Genomic DNA, 15,969 nt, shown 5'->3' with positions numbered 1-15,969 from the left:
TCTCCAAACCGATCTTCCTGTGGCTTTGTGGTTCTGAAATCCACCCTCTAGGCTGTGGCCTGGATAGTCTATCTAAAATGCAAATCGAGGCATACCTGCCCTTGCTGAAGAGCCTTCAATGGTTCACTGCTGATAGCATGAAGTCCTACCTCCTTCCGTGCACCAAAAAACAACATGGTTGAATGCTATTCATTTCCCCAGCCTCCCTCCCGGCCACTTCCTCTCCCTCACCTCATTCTTTTCTTGCTCCCAGACCTCTGCCTATCCTGACCTCCTCCACATCTGGAATGTTCTTGTCCGCCTCGCACTCACTATTCCTTTGACTTCCTCCTTGAAGTCTCCATTCACATCTGATCCCGCCTTTCCCGGCTCCCAAGCACCTGTCCCCACAAGGAAATAATGTAGCCTGCTTCTCTAAATATTCAAGACAGGTTTCTATTGTTGTACCTGGCACGTTTCCTTTATAACTATTTTCAGGTATTCCCCTCTCCACTAGACAGCATACTCTCTTGCATTCTATTGACAAGTGGAAAATATTGGATATATAACTAATTAATAAATGTAGCCTAAGGCTTTTCTGAAAATAAATAAGACACAACCTATTCTAGATCAAATCTCATGCCTTGTATTAGACAGGGATTTGAAAGAAGTATTTTAATCCTCCTTAATAAAAAGATATGTAGACCAAATCTTACCAAAGTTAGACAAAAAGGAGCCCCTGAAATAATCTTACCTTATTGAAGCCATGTTGTGTATGGATTTGAGCTAAGTGACTCATTCTCTTGAAACCTGCCTTTGCTTTCCCACTCTATGTACATATGGGCATTTTAATGAAATTAAGTCGTTTTGAAGCATTTTCAGAAGTATAGGTTATTTTTCCTTATAAATTCCTGAAGACAGCTAAGAAGAAATTACAACCATTTCACAAATGGAAAAAACAATGGGAAAGATTTTCACTTGCCCACACCAGTGACTAACGTGTGGCTGTGGCTATGTAGCTCCTGATGCTTAACCCACAACCTCCTCCACCCATTACCCTGCCTTACCTATGACTGTTCATTCTCTCTCTCTTTCTCTCTCTCTCTCTCTCTCTCTCTCTCTCTCTCTCTCTCTCTCTCTCTCTGTAATACAAATTGATTTGTGTGTCAGATGCACCCTAGTTTGTTTACACAGTCAAGCAGATTAGAGTCTGGCCATGTGCCTCAGACATACACGAGTATGCTCTGTCGTATGCATAGACACTCAATCTGTCCCAGCTGAATTTGCTTGTGAGCCAGCAGCACTTCAGTTAAAGTGGATCAGAGCCATCCAGCCTACCACAGCAATTCCAAGCTTAAAAACAGTTGGAAGTGCGTCCAGTTCAACCACTAATTCAGTGCTTGAATACCTTCAGGGTGGTCCAAGAGGAAGATTTTCCAGTAATGACTTGGCCATCTTGATTCACAAAGCTCAAAGTTGCTTAAGACAATGCTGACCAACTTCAGAACCCTGAGAAGATATTTCTCTATAAATCCATCTATCTGTCATTTCTTCTTGGTGAAATTTTTTTCCTAGTTGCTAGTGCTACAAATTGACCTGAATCTAAATTGCATCTATAATTGCTATTAGTTGAGACTTTGGCAAATAACATCGCTCAGTGTGTTGATCTACAAAATGGATTGAGTTAAATTGACTGGCACTATGGTATCCTCAACAACTGCACTTGGTACCTACTCAAAACTATGTTAACTGAACCAATAACTCTTTTTTACCCTTAGTCTGGCTTTGTTTTGAGTGTGTGTTTGTGTGGGTATAGGTGGAGGTCAGAGGTCACCACGGGATGTCTTTCTCCATTACTCTCCCCCAGAAACCTGGGTCATTCATCTTTAACCTCTTCCTGTGTAGTGAGAGGCATTATTCTAAGTTCATCCAATCCTTGACCTTGTGATCAAAACATATATTGTAAATGTTATTGGAGTGAATCTTGACAAAGCAGAGTTGGAAACCAGAGGCCACTTTGAAGAGCTGTTGTGTAAGAGGCGGATGGGTGTCTCTTCCATCGACATAGAGCGTGGATGGATTTTCATCAGTCAGCAGGAAATAGGACTCCTTTGAATCCATTTCAAATTCAACATTTCTCTCGTTGTAATGAGAAAACAGCATCGTGATCTTCAGCCTTTGGCATGTTGACCTGACGACGCCATCTGCGCCTGATTGTGACCTCTCCATTTGCTTAAGTCCCAGGAGACTATAGCAAGCGTGTGTACCAGGGTGTGAGAGTGAAGCACACGGTGAAAGACCTCCTGGCAGAGAAGCGATCCCGGCAGACAACTAACTCCAGACTCAATGTAAGTCCTGATTTAATTGCTTCTGAAGTTGCAGACTTGTATTCTCTTCACTCCCCCCCCCCCCCCGCTCCCCCATTGTCCTCCTCATCCCATTTTACAACGGTTTTTGTTCGTTTGTCCGTTTCGCCTTTGGAACAGTATGCATGTCTCAATCCATCTGCCATTGGTCATATGACGCTGCAAATAGAATGGGTTACTCCCTCGTGGCATGTAAATAACAGTCCGCAGATGCCAGCCCTCTGCCTTACTAGGTACCTGGTGTAATGGAAAGAATACAAGTAGAGGGGGACCCATGGCCCGCCAGGGACTGTCTGTATATGTAACCCTGGGGCACTTATGGCCCGCCAGGGACCGTCTGTATATGTAACCCCGGGAAGGTCACTGGATCCAACAAGAAATGAAGCCACCAAAATGACCTTCAGAGTTTCTCACTACATAAACATTTCTGACTGCTCATCACCTCAAGGCATGTTTGTCGGCCACTAGCAATGCTTCCAGAGCTCTGTGATCTAATTGGCTGACTGTTTCAGCTAGTGGCAGTAGAAACAGGATGTGTCTGGACTTTTACACACACACACACACACACACACACACACACACACACAACACACACACACAGAGTCCCACTTGAGAAAGGCTCAGAGCTTGAGGATACAATGCTGACCTTTCATATGCATCATATTCCACATCTGATAAATGTTATTCTATATAAATCCTCTCTGAAAACAGCAGCAGGGTTGGAGCTTCATCACTGTCTGTCAGTCCCATTCGGTACTTGTAGCTCTACTCTCTGCCTAATAACTTGTGGTGGGGGTCTCAAAAGTGATGAGAGCTAACATGAAAAGGTAATGTCATGCACTCTACTAATATCACAGCCTGAAGGCTGGGCGTATAGATGACCACAGTAACGGAGCAGCCACATTCCAGCATCTAGTGCTAGGCACACAGGGGAGTATTTCCTCCAGAATACCTGCTGACTTTGTTGACACTACCTGCACCACAGCTCCAATAGCAAAACTCCTACAACACAAGGGATCCACTTCAGAATCAAGATCCGCATCCAGGAACACCTTTTAACGCACAGCCCGCTGCCCTTTTCTTCAGACAGACTCTCCCATTCTAGTCCAACCCTCAGAGCTTGCCTTAGACAGAGGCATCGGAACAGCTCGGCTCCTTGGCACATCCCCATCCGGTACTTCTCAGAATGCCTGCTCAGAAGCATCTGGACGGTGTGTTAAAAATATCATTACCAGACTGAGAGGGGAAATCGGGGTGGGGGGGGAAGGGGGAGGATGTTTCTGAATCTCCTCAAAATGAACAATTTCCATGAGCAAATGACAGGGATTGCTCAGCCATAACCTCAAACAGGAGAACAAGTGAATTTTTGAGACCTGCTTTTTAAAAGTTCCAAGGAAACATCAAATTAGGTTTTTTTTTTAAGGGCAAGCCTTACACACACTATAGCAAGGAGCAGCCTTTGTATCTGTACAGTGTGAGTGAGGCTAGAATTCATCACATCCATTTGTAGATAAGGCGGAGCAGTAGGCTTCTGGTAAAAGGTGTGCAAAATAAAAGGACAACCAGGCCGACTATATCTAAATGGTGTATATGTTTTTTTAAAAATAGAAGGACTACATGCCCAACACCTATAAAATATCGAATCATAGATTTTGTCTTTGTTTCTCTCTGGTTTTCAAGTTTTTCTTTTTTTCAAATACAAGTAGTAAGTCATATTAGCTAAATATCAATATTTTGAGATTTTCATACAATATATTTTGACTACATTCACCCCAATTCCTTCCCCTAACTCTTCCCAGGCCTCCCCTCCCCCCAGTCCAGTTTGTGCTGCCCACAAACTCATTGGTGCGACTCCTTCCACAGGAGCATGGTCAGCCTCTAAGGGCTACACTCTTAAAGAAAACCGACTCTCCCTCCCCAAAAAACCATCAATTGCCCACAGTTCCCATGCCCAATGCAGGGCTTGTGAACCCCTCTCCCTTCCATGCTGGAATGTCAGCTGGCTTGATCTTGTCCTGGTCTGTGCAGGCAAACAGGGATACTGTGTTAAATCCCATCATGCTCAGAGGATACTGCTTTCCTTGGTCCTCCTTTGCCTGTGACTCGCAATCTTGCCCCCCCCCCCCGCCCGTCTTCTGTAGTGGTCTCTGCGCCTTTTGGAGAGGGGTATGCTATACATGCTATACATGTCCCTTTTATGACTGAACAGTCCACACGCACTTATTCTCTGCCCTTTGGCCAGCTGTGAATTTCTATGTTAACCACTATTCATTGCACAAAGAAACATCTCTGATGAGGTTGAAAGCTGTACTCATTGAAGGCACATGATTCAATTTCATCTTAAAATACAGGTTCTTGGGCTTGTCCTATTTATGGGGATGGGCCAGGAAATGTTCATTTTGACATTTTGTACAGCCTCCTTGAATACTTCCTTTGCATATTGCTATTTACAATAAAGAACAAGTTCCGAAGCCTAGTACAGCATGCCTTACTATCACTTATGCAGCTAAGCCATTGCTGTTAGCCTGGTAATTACTGAGAAACTGGGAGCCAGATATATAGAGCATTTATCCAGTCTATGAAATACCAAATAACCCAGTAAAAAGAAAAATACTTACACAATAAAAAGTATACATTCATGTAGCCAAACACTGAACTGAATGCTTATGGCCTGGCAGTAGAGGCACACAATACAAAAATAGCTGTAATATTTTTTTTGTTTTGTTGAGGCAGGGTTTCTCTGTATAGCCCTGGCTGTCCTGGACTTGCTTTGTAGACCAGGCTGGCCTCAAACTCATAGAGATCTGCCTGCCTCTGCCTCGAGTACTGGGATTAAAGGCATGCGCCACCATGCCTGGCTATAACTCTAATATTTATGTGAGGATATTTTCTGTGTACTATCTCATTTCATGGAGACATTATCCTCTGAGATTTGCATTTACAGTTTCCCATTTTACAGATGAATATGTTGTTGGAAATAAGAGTGGCTTAGAGGACCCGAGTCAGGTGGCTAAGCTCCAGGGGATCTGTCACCCTCTTTTGGCCTACATAGGCATCCTCACACACAGGGCATACACTTACACAGACACATGCACATAAATTTTATTTTTTCATAAGTGACTGTTTCTACTTTGTACAAGTTGCAAGTAGTAGACTTGCTGAGTCTAAATTCTATATTTAAAATGAAAGCTCAGAGTGGACATGAGCATGACAATCTTCACTACATGGAGAGAGAGAGAGAGAGAGAGAGAGAGAGAGAGAGAGAGAGAGAGAGAGAGAGAATGTAAGTGAATATGTATTAGACAGAAAAATTAGCAACAGAAAAGTGTTAGTCACCTCTAACCATGGTACTGACAAGGCCACCCTAGGTGGTACACATATACTGTATTGTCATGTCCTCAGTGTACCATCTCAGTACTAGAATCTTCTTTCTCACTTTAGTGATGCTTAAGCTTCAGCGAGTGACATCCACTGTGAACTTATCTGGGCTTTAAGCATCTCTATGAATTGACTTCACTCTCTACTTACTACTTAAGAATACTGAGACATCTGTCTAGAAAGATATTGTCTAGAAAGATATTTCCACTTTTAAGGCTTATTTTTTTTTAATTTAATTTATTCAGATTACAACTCAATTGTTATCCCATCCCACTTTCACCCTATTCCCCTGCCCTAGGTCTAAGACCGAGGGGGGACCTCCTCCTCCACTATATGGTCATAGGCTATCAAGTCTCATCTTGGTAGCCTGCTTATTCTTTCTTTGAATGCCACTAGGCCTCCTCACCAAAGGGAGGTGGCCAAATATGGGGCACCCAAAAGACATGTTCCACGAAAGTCCTCACTTACCAGGAGATTGGGATAGATGTGAGGACGTGCTACTAAGGCCTCTTTCTATGCTCACTGTAAACATAACTTGATGAGCAAAAATCTTCAAGCATCCCATGGTTGGCAGGCCCTCACTCCCAGGACTCTGACTCCACTTCCAAAGCAGTGCCCTAAGACGTGTTCATAGTCAGAAAACTCAGGAGGCATGTTTGAGATGTTCAGTTGCCAGCACGGCTAAGGACTAGTGACTTCCCAGTCAAAAACTGAGCTCCCAAAGATGGCGTTCAACCCGCTGGGACCTGTCGGGAGATGGGTGACTACAGAGATATCTTGAGATGGGTTTACCTGAGTGGGCATTTAATGCAGTCAGGTGTGTCTTTGTCAGGACAGTTTTGCTAGAGAGACACAGAAAAGATACAAGAGGGAAAGGTAAAATGAGCTATTCAGCGAGTTTGGAGCAATGAGGCAGCCAATCAAGGGATCCCCAGCAACTGCAAAGGCTGAAGAAGCAGAGCATAGATTGCAGTTGAGACCCAGTAGCAGGGGCAGTCTCTCCAAGGGCTGGGCTTGGGGTGTCTGGGTTTCAGATGCCAGGAGAGCTCATTCAGATAATCTTAAACACTGTGTATGGTGACAGGTTACAGCTGTCCTAGGAAACTAGTGCACGTATTATGAAAACTTAGGTCCCCTCGGCCGACAGGCTTCCAGAAGCAGTTTTTAAGAGGCCCATGGGACTCCCTGGCTCCTTGGGACTACTATTTAAGGTGACACAAGCTGTGCTTTTCTATCTTTAAAAAAAAATCCTCAAGAACAACTTTCATGTTCTTTGCTTTGCAGTAAAGTTTTGTAAGATATCATAAAAACTAAAAATCTTGTACAACGCAAGATTTTCACCAAATCACCTCCACTATTTTACTTGTTGTATTGTGGCTTGACAAATGCTGTGTTTTTAAATTGTGAGTTTTCTTTGTGTGCTTTTCTCAGGTTTGGTTTGGTTTGGTTTGGTTTTTCCCATCATTCTTTACCACTTCCCCAGATTTCTGCCAAGATAAATAAATAGACACCACTAGACAACACCTGGTACTAAAATACATATATATAGAATTCGATTTCTAATCAATGAAAAAAATATTTTGCAACTACACTATGTCAATTGAATTCATAAAAGCTAATCATTTAACTTTTTAAGGATCACATCACAAGATTCAATAAACTCCGTTATCTATAGAACACAAAGGAAAGGCAATATGCCTAATTGCCACAATTTTTCTGTTCCGTTTTGAAAGTCAGCCGACGATTCACAGACTAGTTAGCTCACTAATCAAGTTTTTCCTGAGCAACCCCGAAAGATTTGTCTAGAACCATTGAATGTACAGCAGCTGGCAGGAGGGGAGGATGGAAAAGCTGTTTGGAATTTCAATTGTGTGGGAGGGCTAGGGGAGTACCTTGTAATGTGTGGAAGGGCCCGGAGCCAGGGGCTGGTGCTTAACGTCGCCCACGGATTGGTGGATGTGGTTGATAGCTTTCTGGGCCCGCCCACGGAAATGCTGCAATCTGTAACAATAGCCGAGCAGATGTGAAGGCTTGAGTTAATATTTTACATAAACATGAGGAAAAATAAATAGAAATATCTGGCTCCACTTTTGAAAGCCTCTAACTGAAGGAAATGCCAAGAACTATTCCGCACAGGGAATAATTTGGATTACGCTGCCTTGAACATTGCACAAAATAAACGTAAAACAAAACTTCTCTCACGTGACGTGACCCTTTCGTACCGACCCCATGTCTGCTTCTCAGATATTAGTGATTGCACCTCTGCTCTCTTTCTACCCAGTCCTAAACCCGTCTACTTTGAGTTGCTGCTTAGCTCCTCTGTCAAGGACGTTCTAGATGTGGTCCTAGTGTCAGCTGGAGCTCTTGGTTAATAATTTGTCCTAATCATTTTTCTGGTGAAAACATTGTGAGTAGTGGAACGAAGCCTGGCAGTGGGTCAAATGTGAAAGAAATCCTGAACAGCAGGTAAACGGGCGTCGTGGAGCGTTTTTATGGCCTGGAGTCATTGAGAATGTTTGATCAAAGTGAGAGGTGTGAAAAGACGCTAACTCTAGGACAGGTGTCCGCTGGCTGGCTGGGTTTTGGGGTCTACCTTTGCATCAGGGCTACACGGTCCCTGCCCAGCGGCGGCTTTCCTCTGCCAATCCCACGCATACTCCATTTTACCACCAAATATAAACATGTGACGTCCAGACCTATGATTTGCATCTGGGTTTCCTGTGAAATAGCAGGGGGAAATACACAACGGGAAACCATATATTATGTCATCTCAAGAATTTCTTTGACTTTGACTGAAACTTTAGAAAATATCTTTGAGACACCTCTTCTGTCCCCAAACACTGCTGGTGCCCGAGTCTCTTCCAGGCCCCCAGTGTGGCCACTTAAAGTGGTTTGAGTTAGTCCCATTCTCCATCCTGAGCCTTGGCTCCTGTCAGCAGTTCAGGTTGAACCACCTCCCTAAGACGCCTCTCACCTCAACATTCATTCTTTTGGTTCTTCAAGACAGGGTTTGTAGCCTTAGCTGTCCTGGACTCTCTTTGTAGACCAGGCTGGCCTCGAACTTACAGAGATCTGCCTGCCTCTGCCTCCCTGAGTGCTAGGATCACAGGTGTGCGCCACCTATGGTCTCTATGTGTGCAGGTATGTTATACATACTTGAGTGAGTGCACATGTGTGTGTGGCCATGCATGCATGTGCGCATATGCATGTGTGCAGAGGCCAGAGAGCAACCTCAAATGTAGATTTAAGTGCTCTTTGAGACTGTTTCTTACTAGGCTGGAACTCACCACTTGCGGAAAGCTGACTTCCCACGGCACCTTGGGGAACCATCTGTCTTTACAGCCTGACTGTGGGATCACAGCCCCCATCCCCATCCCCATGCCCAGCTTTTCACATGGGGACCAGGGTATTAGACTCAAGTCCTCCTGGTTTGAGGGCAAGTACTTTACCAATTACTCCATCCCCCCCAGGCCCATTTGAGATATAAAACATGATGCTACGAGATAACGTGTAGATAGTGAACTGGTTACCATAGTGAAGCATCTTCATATATATACATAGATGGATGCACACACACACACACTATTGTATATAATTACTCTTCCATGACAAGAGCCATTACAACACATTTCTATGTCAAAGGTCCCCAACAGTACAATTTTATAAATTACATCCCCCTTTTTGAGTATCAGACCTTTTGACCAGTTCTGCATATTTCCACCTTTGAGCAACAGCTCAATATTTCCTTTTTAATACTAAAACCTTAAAATGTGTACCCTCTTCCTTTAACCTATTTCTTTTGGTTATTCATTTTCAAATGTCCTCATCTCATTTAAAATAGATCTCTGAAGGCTAGGGAGATGTCTCGGCAGCTCAGTTGGTAAGGTGCTTTCTGAGTATGCAGGAGGACTTTGGCTTGGATCTCATCCACTCAAGCAAAAGCCAGGAGTGCTGGTACCCATGCATCAGTCGGGGCTATCCAGGGAAGGAGGAGCAGAAAACGCAGATGGCTGTGGCTCGCTAACCAGCCAGGCTGGGAAAGAGACTCTGTCTCAAAACAACAGCAGCAGCAGCAGCAGCAGCAGCAGCAGTAGCAATGATAATAATATAGATAAATAAATAAGTAAATAAAGTAGAGGGGCTAAGGAGATGGCTCAGTGGCAAAGAGCTGGTCACACAAGCCTAAGAACAAGAGCTCATTTGCTCTGAACTCTTCTAAACTGCAGGTAGGTGTGGCTACTGTCCTCTAACTCAAGCCTCAGGCGACCAAAGTAGGAGATTCCTAGGGCAGGCTGACTAAGACTAGCCACATTTTTTAGCCCTGGGTTTTGGGGTTTGATTAAGATGCCGTGCCTCAGTGAATGAGGTAAATGCGTGGAGGGGGGCTCCTCTCATCAACTTCAAGCCCCCACATGCAGGTGTATGCTCTCAAACACAGGTGTGCCCACATACATGCAAACACGCATACAAACACACATACCCATCACACGCACACATGCATGTGCACACACATGCATGTGTGTGCAGAGAGAGGGGGGGTAGCAGGCCTGAGGTCGATCTCTGGCCTCCACACATGAATGCACAGGTAAGCACACCATACATACATACATACATACATGAGTCTGCACACAGACACCACACCATAGATGAAAAAGAAGTAAGTTTGAATCTGATCTCCCAGAAATAGCTTGTCCTGACTTTGCGGCATCCTTGAGCTAGTGCTGAAGATCCCCGTCACCCAGGAACCATCTGAAGTTCAACTTCTAAGACAGGAAAACGCATGGTGAAGAATTTGGGCGCCACACCTACATCGCCTCGGTTCACAGGCCAGCTGCTCTGCCACCTGCAAACTGTGTGCTTTGCGACTGTGGCCTCGTCTTTCCTTAAGCCCTGCCAAGGTTATCACAAAGGTCACAGTCAGTCCTTTTCCAAGGGCTTAGCACAGCATTGGTGCTCAATAAATGCGGTTTCTACTAGGTACCTACTGCATACAAGGCTCTGTGCAGGCGAGAACTCAGAGCTGTGTGAGAAATCCCTTGCCCCAGAAGATCACACAGCTCTGTTGTAGGGGGAAGGAACTGGATTTGAAGAAGAAAAATAAAATAGCAAAATGGCTTCGTTCGGAGTGTCAAGGGAGTACTTGTGACCCTCAGTGAACACTGTGCAGGCTCAGACTGAAAAAAATGTGTGGACAGGGTGTGGGGGTGGGGAGTAAGACCTTCATGGAGGATGGTGTGCCTTGAGCTAGAGTACGATGATTCAGGTGGTCAGTGAGTGAGTAGCAGAGTCCAGTGGAACACACAGAGGGGACAAAAGTCAAGAGAGAGGAGAGTTGCACCTCTCAGTCTGCCACATGACATAGGAGAACCATTTTGCCTGCAGAGTGGTTAGGTGAGTGAGAAGGTAGCACAGCCCTTCTAAGCTCACGTCTACCCCTGCCTGGGATGGTTTCTCGGATACCCCTTGGATCCCAGAGATAACGTTTTTCCGCTTTAATATTTACTGCATCGCACCCCACTGTTTGCTGTTCTAGATCTCACCAGTTGCCTAATGTCTTGCTTTTTTTTTTTTCTTCCTGTCCTTCTGGATGAATGGCAGTATGACAGAACAGCTAGGAGGTTGTCCTTCAGGGTTATGGACACAGGCTCAGACTCCGTCAATGGAGACAGACCTGATTTCTGAGCCTCGGTTTTGCCCCAGAGAAACAGGGCCAGCGATACCCACCATACACACGGAGGCATTTAGGTTTGTCTGTAGAGCACCTGGTACATCACGTGACACAGCCTGAGTGCTCAGCATGTGGTGCCTTTTATGGTTTTTATAACAGTTGACACATGCCACCACCTGATAAGCACCGGCAATAAGTGACAACCTCAGAGGGACACACACTAGATTATGGGATGTTCTGAGGGCAGGCCTGGGAGTCAGCTAGTCCCACCACATCACTACCATTTGTGATATAAATGGAAGCATAGCAAACCACTAGCTTTGTAGACCAGAAAAAAAAAATACTTACTTTGAGTGAATGAAAGAGCAAAATGGCAGAAGTGAAGGCCAGAAATCTTAAATATTGCTTGAGGTTATTTTTGTTTTTATGTTAACTGAATAACTATACATGCTGGTAGTACAGTGTGATATTCAATATACATGTACACTATATAACCAAGCAGTGGGCCTGGCACACCCATGCCCTCCAGTGTTGGTCCATTGGTCATTTCTTTGTTTAGCTGTATAGGATACACTGTCAGTTACCAGCCAGAGCTGGATTCTGATGCACAATGAGACGTTCAGTTTGTTTCTTCTGCTCAGGCGCACACTTCTGCCTTTTAGCCATGTCTCTCCTCCTTTCCCTCCCCAGCCTCTGGTAATCCCTCTAGGAGCTGGATCTGTACAGGTTCCAGACGTGATGGAGAACATGGAAAGGATTTGTCTTTCTGCTCCTGACCTAACTCGTTTAGCATAAAGTGTCCAGTTCCGTGTGGGGTTGCCACGAATCACAGGCCTTCCTTCTTTTTGTAGCTGAATAATATCCCATTATACATATGCGCCTCATCTCCAGCCACCTGAGGCAGCTCAGGCCACTCCTTGTCTTAGGAGCAGCAAGCTTAATTGAACACGAAGCCGGTGTCACCCTCTTCCCTTCTGTGGGTCAAGACAGGTGAAAGTCTAAGCTAACAGCTGGCAGCTGCTCCACTCCGCAGTGCTAATAGCCCAGTCCTTCGCTACCCTTACCTAAGGATTTGACCTACTCATCATAAACTCCATTTCATGAAAAGCCTCACTTCAGACAGCACAGAGAAGACAGAAGCCAGGATTTGCTAGCAGCTCACTGACCTGACAGGACCTCCGGAGCCTACTGCTCCTCAGTGTGAGAGGGTCTTGGATCAGTGTTCACCACCACTCAAGGTGTCCTCTTCTCCCACTGGGCAGAGTTGTTTTTCTTCCTAACTCAACAGATTTCCTCGGACCTCAAAACATACTCCACCCATGCCTCAACACACACACACACAACACACACACACACACACACACACACACACACACACACACACACACACTAGAGTTTTATAAGTTGGATTTGCAAAAAGTATGGAAGACAGAAAATTACATCAAGCACAAAGCAACCACATGACCTATAAACAGCCTGGCACTAAGTTTAATATCTTGTCAAGGACTGGCACAGGTGGTACAATAGTGTGGCCTTTCATCCCTTCTCTCCAGAATAATAATAATAATAATAATAATAATAATAATAAGAAGAAGAAGAAGAAGAAGAAGAAGAAGAAGAAGAAGAAGAAGAAGAGGAAGAAGGAGGAAGAGGAGGAGGAGGAGAAGAAGAATGGTTGGATGTGGTGGCACATGCCTGCTTGTCCCAGCACTGGAGGGCTGGAGCAAGGAGGGTCAAGAGATCAAGATTATCTTCAGCTGCACCATCAATTGAAAACTGCACAAGACCCTGTCTCAGACATCAATCATAATAGCTGCCATTTACTGCAGGGCTCTGAAAGAGAAACTTTACAAATAATATGCCCATTTCTCTACTTTAAAATATATTCATTTGTCAACAAGAGCACAGTGGCCTCCAGAGGAAAATAGGTGGGGGAATGAGGAATCAGGTACAAAGCTATGGCGCTTCCATTTACACTCACATTTATGGCATTCCAGAGTTCTTCTTTCACCTGATGTGTTGTTCCGCGCCCCACCCCCCATTTTTTAAAGACAGGGTATAGCCTGTAGCTCAGGTTAGTCTCGAACTCATGAAGCTGAAGGTGGCATTGAAGCTCTGCAGTCTCTGCCTCCACTTCTGCCGTTCTAAGATCACGGCTGTGCACCATCACATCTGGGTTTGGAGGGTTCTGTACATGTTAGACTAGAACTCAACCAATTGAACTATACCTCAACTGCAGTGGCTATACTGCCTTCTTGAACGTATATTATCCATACCAAGGTGGGACAAGGTTTGGAGTCGCCACTGCTTTTCAGTTCTTCAGACCAAGCTTTACACTCCATATATAGTGGTGGGTTCCAATCATGCCTTGTGCGCCGCACTATCCACACGTGACTTCCACACCTATCATTGCAACACATATGTAGACTGTCCAGGGAATGCCCCCCAAAGACCAAGACTTTCTGTGATCCCAATATATTTTAAAAAGAACCAGATCCCCCCCCCAAAAAAGTTCTCATTTTCTTCAACAATTTTCTCTAGTTTGATTCCAAACTCTGCTGCCCACATACAGTCCACCTCCATCTCTCCTATCTCTCTATACCACTACGTCTCACGGGCTCTCCACAGCCCCACCCAGTGTGGAGGAGCTCCTGAGCCAGAATCCACTCGTGTCACAGATGGGCATTGAAGAAGATTCCTTTCCATTTTCTTAAAAAGTCCCTAAGCCTCCTTTCTCTAAACAACCCTTAGGGCTCTCACAGCCCATTTCTCTCTCCTGCTTTCTCTCCTTTATACACACCCCTGGCGCCTCTTGTGAAATCAGCCTCTCTGATTTCAGGGGCTGTTGTGACTCCTATTTTCTCAAGTAGACAAAGGAACATATGATCTTCATTCCCAGGATCAACCCCCACTTGGAGGAAGATTCCGAACATACTGTCCCCAGAGACCCATCCCTTGGTGTTATCCTACTCCCGTGGTACCCAGAACCCTCCCATAGTTACACACATGAAAGTGCATTACTCATATTTTGATGTTCTGTTAGCATATGTTAGTTAATTATACATGAGTTTCATTGTGACATTTTATACATGTGTATATATAGTATACATGTGTATATATAGTATACATGTACATATATATATATTCCTGATTAGTTCTCCTACTTTCATGTCTTTTCCTTTTTAAATAACCCAGTGAATTCCATTGTGTTTCATTAGTTAGGTGTATGGGTTGAGGGGCTGTTTATAGGTGCCTGGACACCTTTTCAGTGGTTAGACAATGTCTCTTCTCATCTATTAATTGTATACATTCATTGTCCTCGGCTGTGTGGGGGGGACCCTGTGAGCTCCATTCTCCTCCACTCTAGGATATTGGTAGACTTGTGTGGATCTTGTGTAGACCTTGCATGGGACATTGCATCTGTTGCCCACAGTTCCAGAGTGCAGCAGCCATGCCGTGCCCCAAAGCCAGCGTTAGCAAATAGAGAACTTGAGGAAGACATTCTCACTCCTCATCTTCTTCTAGAAACAGGGGAACAGATTGGAGGGTGGAGACCACTGTTGCTCTCCTTTCCTGGGACCACATGCAAAAGACAAATGGAACTCTTTCCTAACACGGAACTCTAATTTAAACCAACACATGCACGCACGCGCACACACACGCACGCATGCATGCATGCACGCAAATGCACGCACGCACACGCACGCACGCATCCACGCACATGCACGCACGCGCATGCACGCACGCACGTAGCAGTGGTAGGCTGGAAGGAGCAGTGCAAGGTGGAGGTTGAGAAGCTGATTGCCCACATTTTAGAAGTGTGGTGTTGATCACAGAACTCTACAGCTATGAGCTAAGAACATAGCAATGTACAAATGCTTTATAAAAACAGGGGTTGTAAAGTTCTGGACAAGGTGCCACAAGCTCTGAAGGCATGGGAGTGCAAAAAAGTAGGTGGCATGGCTATTGAAGGATATCCACATGATTTGCTTGGATTTCCTAAAAGCAACCGTTAAAATTATTTTTTAACCTCTGCAACTCTCATAAACAGAACCAATCCTATAATAGTTTTGGCTTCAGTATGATTATCTTTTTGCCTAGGCACAATGAACTGTCATCAAATGACTAATGGGTATTTAATATTTTGCTACTGTTTGGGTATTTCGTGTTTTCTTATATTTTCATTTTTCTTCTATGATTTTTTTCTTACATTTTGAGAAATACCTCATGTTTGTTTGGTTACCAAAACTACTGAGAAAACTTCAATTTTTAATACATTTACTTCATTTTACCTTACTATTTTTTCCTAGTTATCCCACAGAAAAATCCATTATTCCTCATTCCCCATTAAGTTTTAGATGTTCTTAATAAAGGGAACCCATATCTGGCCATGGTGGTGCACGCCTTTAATCCCAGAACTGTGAGAGGCAGAGGCAGGCGGATCTCTGTGAGTTCAAGGCCAGCCTGGTCTACAAAGTGAGTCCAGGTCAGCCAAGGCTACACAGAGAAGCCCTGTCTTAAAAAAAAAAAAAAAACTATGTCTAAGCAAAGAGTATCTCCCTGACACCCCTTGCTTAT

General features: G+C 44.5%; 1 protein-coding gene across 2 annotated transcripts in view; it reads left to right on the top strand.

Moving 5' to 3' along the window:
• Nucleotides 1-2,195: 2,195 nt before the first annotated feature.
• The window catches only part of POU2AF2 (POU class 2 homeobox associating factor 2), a 29,658-nt gene continuing 15,884 nt past the window's right edge, over nucleotides 2,196-15,969 (top strand). Inside the window, exon 1 of one of the 2 annotated variants that reach the window (XM_084783397.1) lies at nucleotides 2,196-2,327. The gene's annotated coding sequence lies outside the window, so the exon portion shown is untranslated. The remainder of the gene's footprint in view (nucleotides 2,328-15,969) is intronic. The other variant, XM_084783398.1, reaches the window with a different exon arrangement.

This window comes from Acomys minous, assembly GCF_964271855.1.
Source record: "Acomys minous genome assembly, chromosome: 5".
Lineage (NCBI taxonomy): Eukaryota > Metazoa > Chordata > Mammalia > Rodentia > Muridae > Acomys > Acomys minous.
This window is presented reverse-complemented; position numbering and strand designations above follow the sequence as displayed.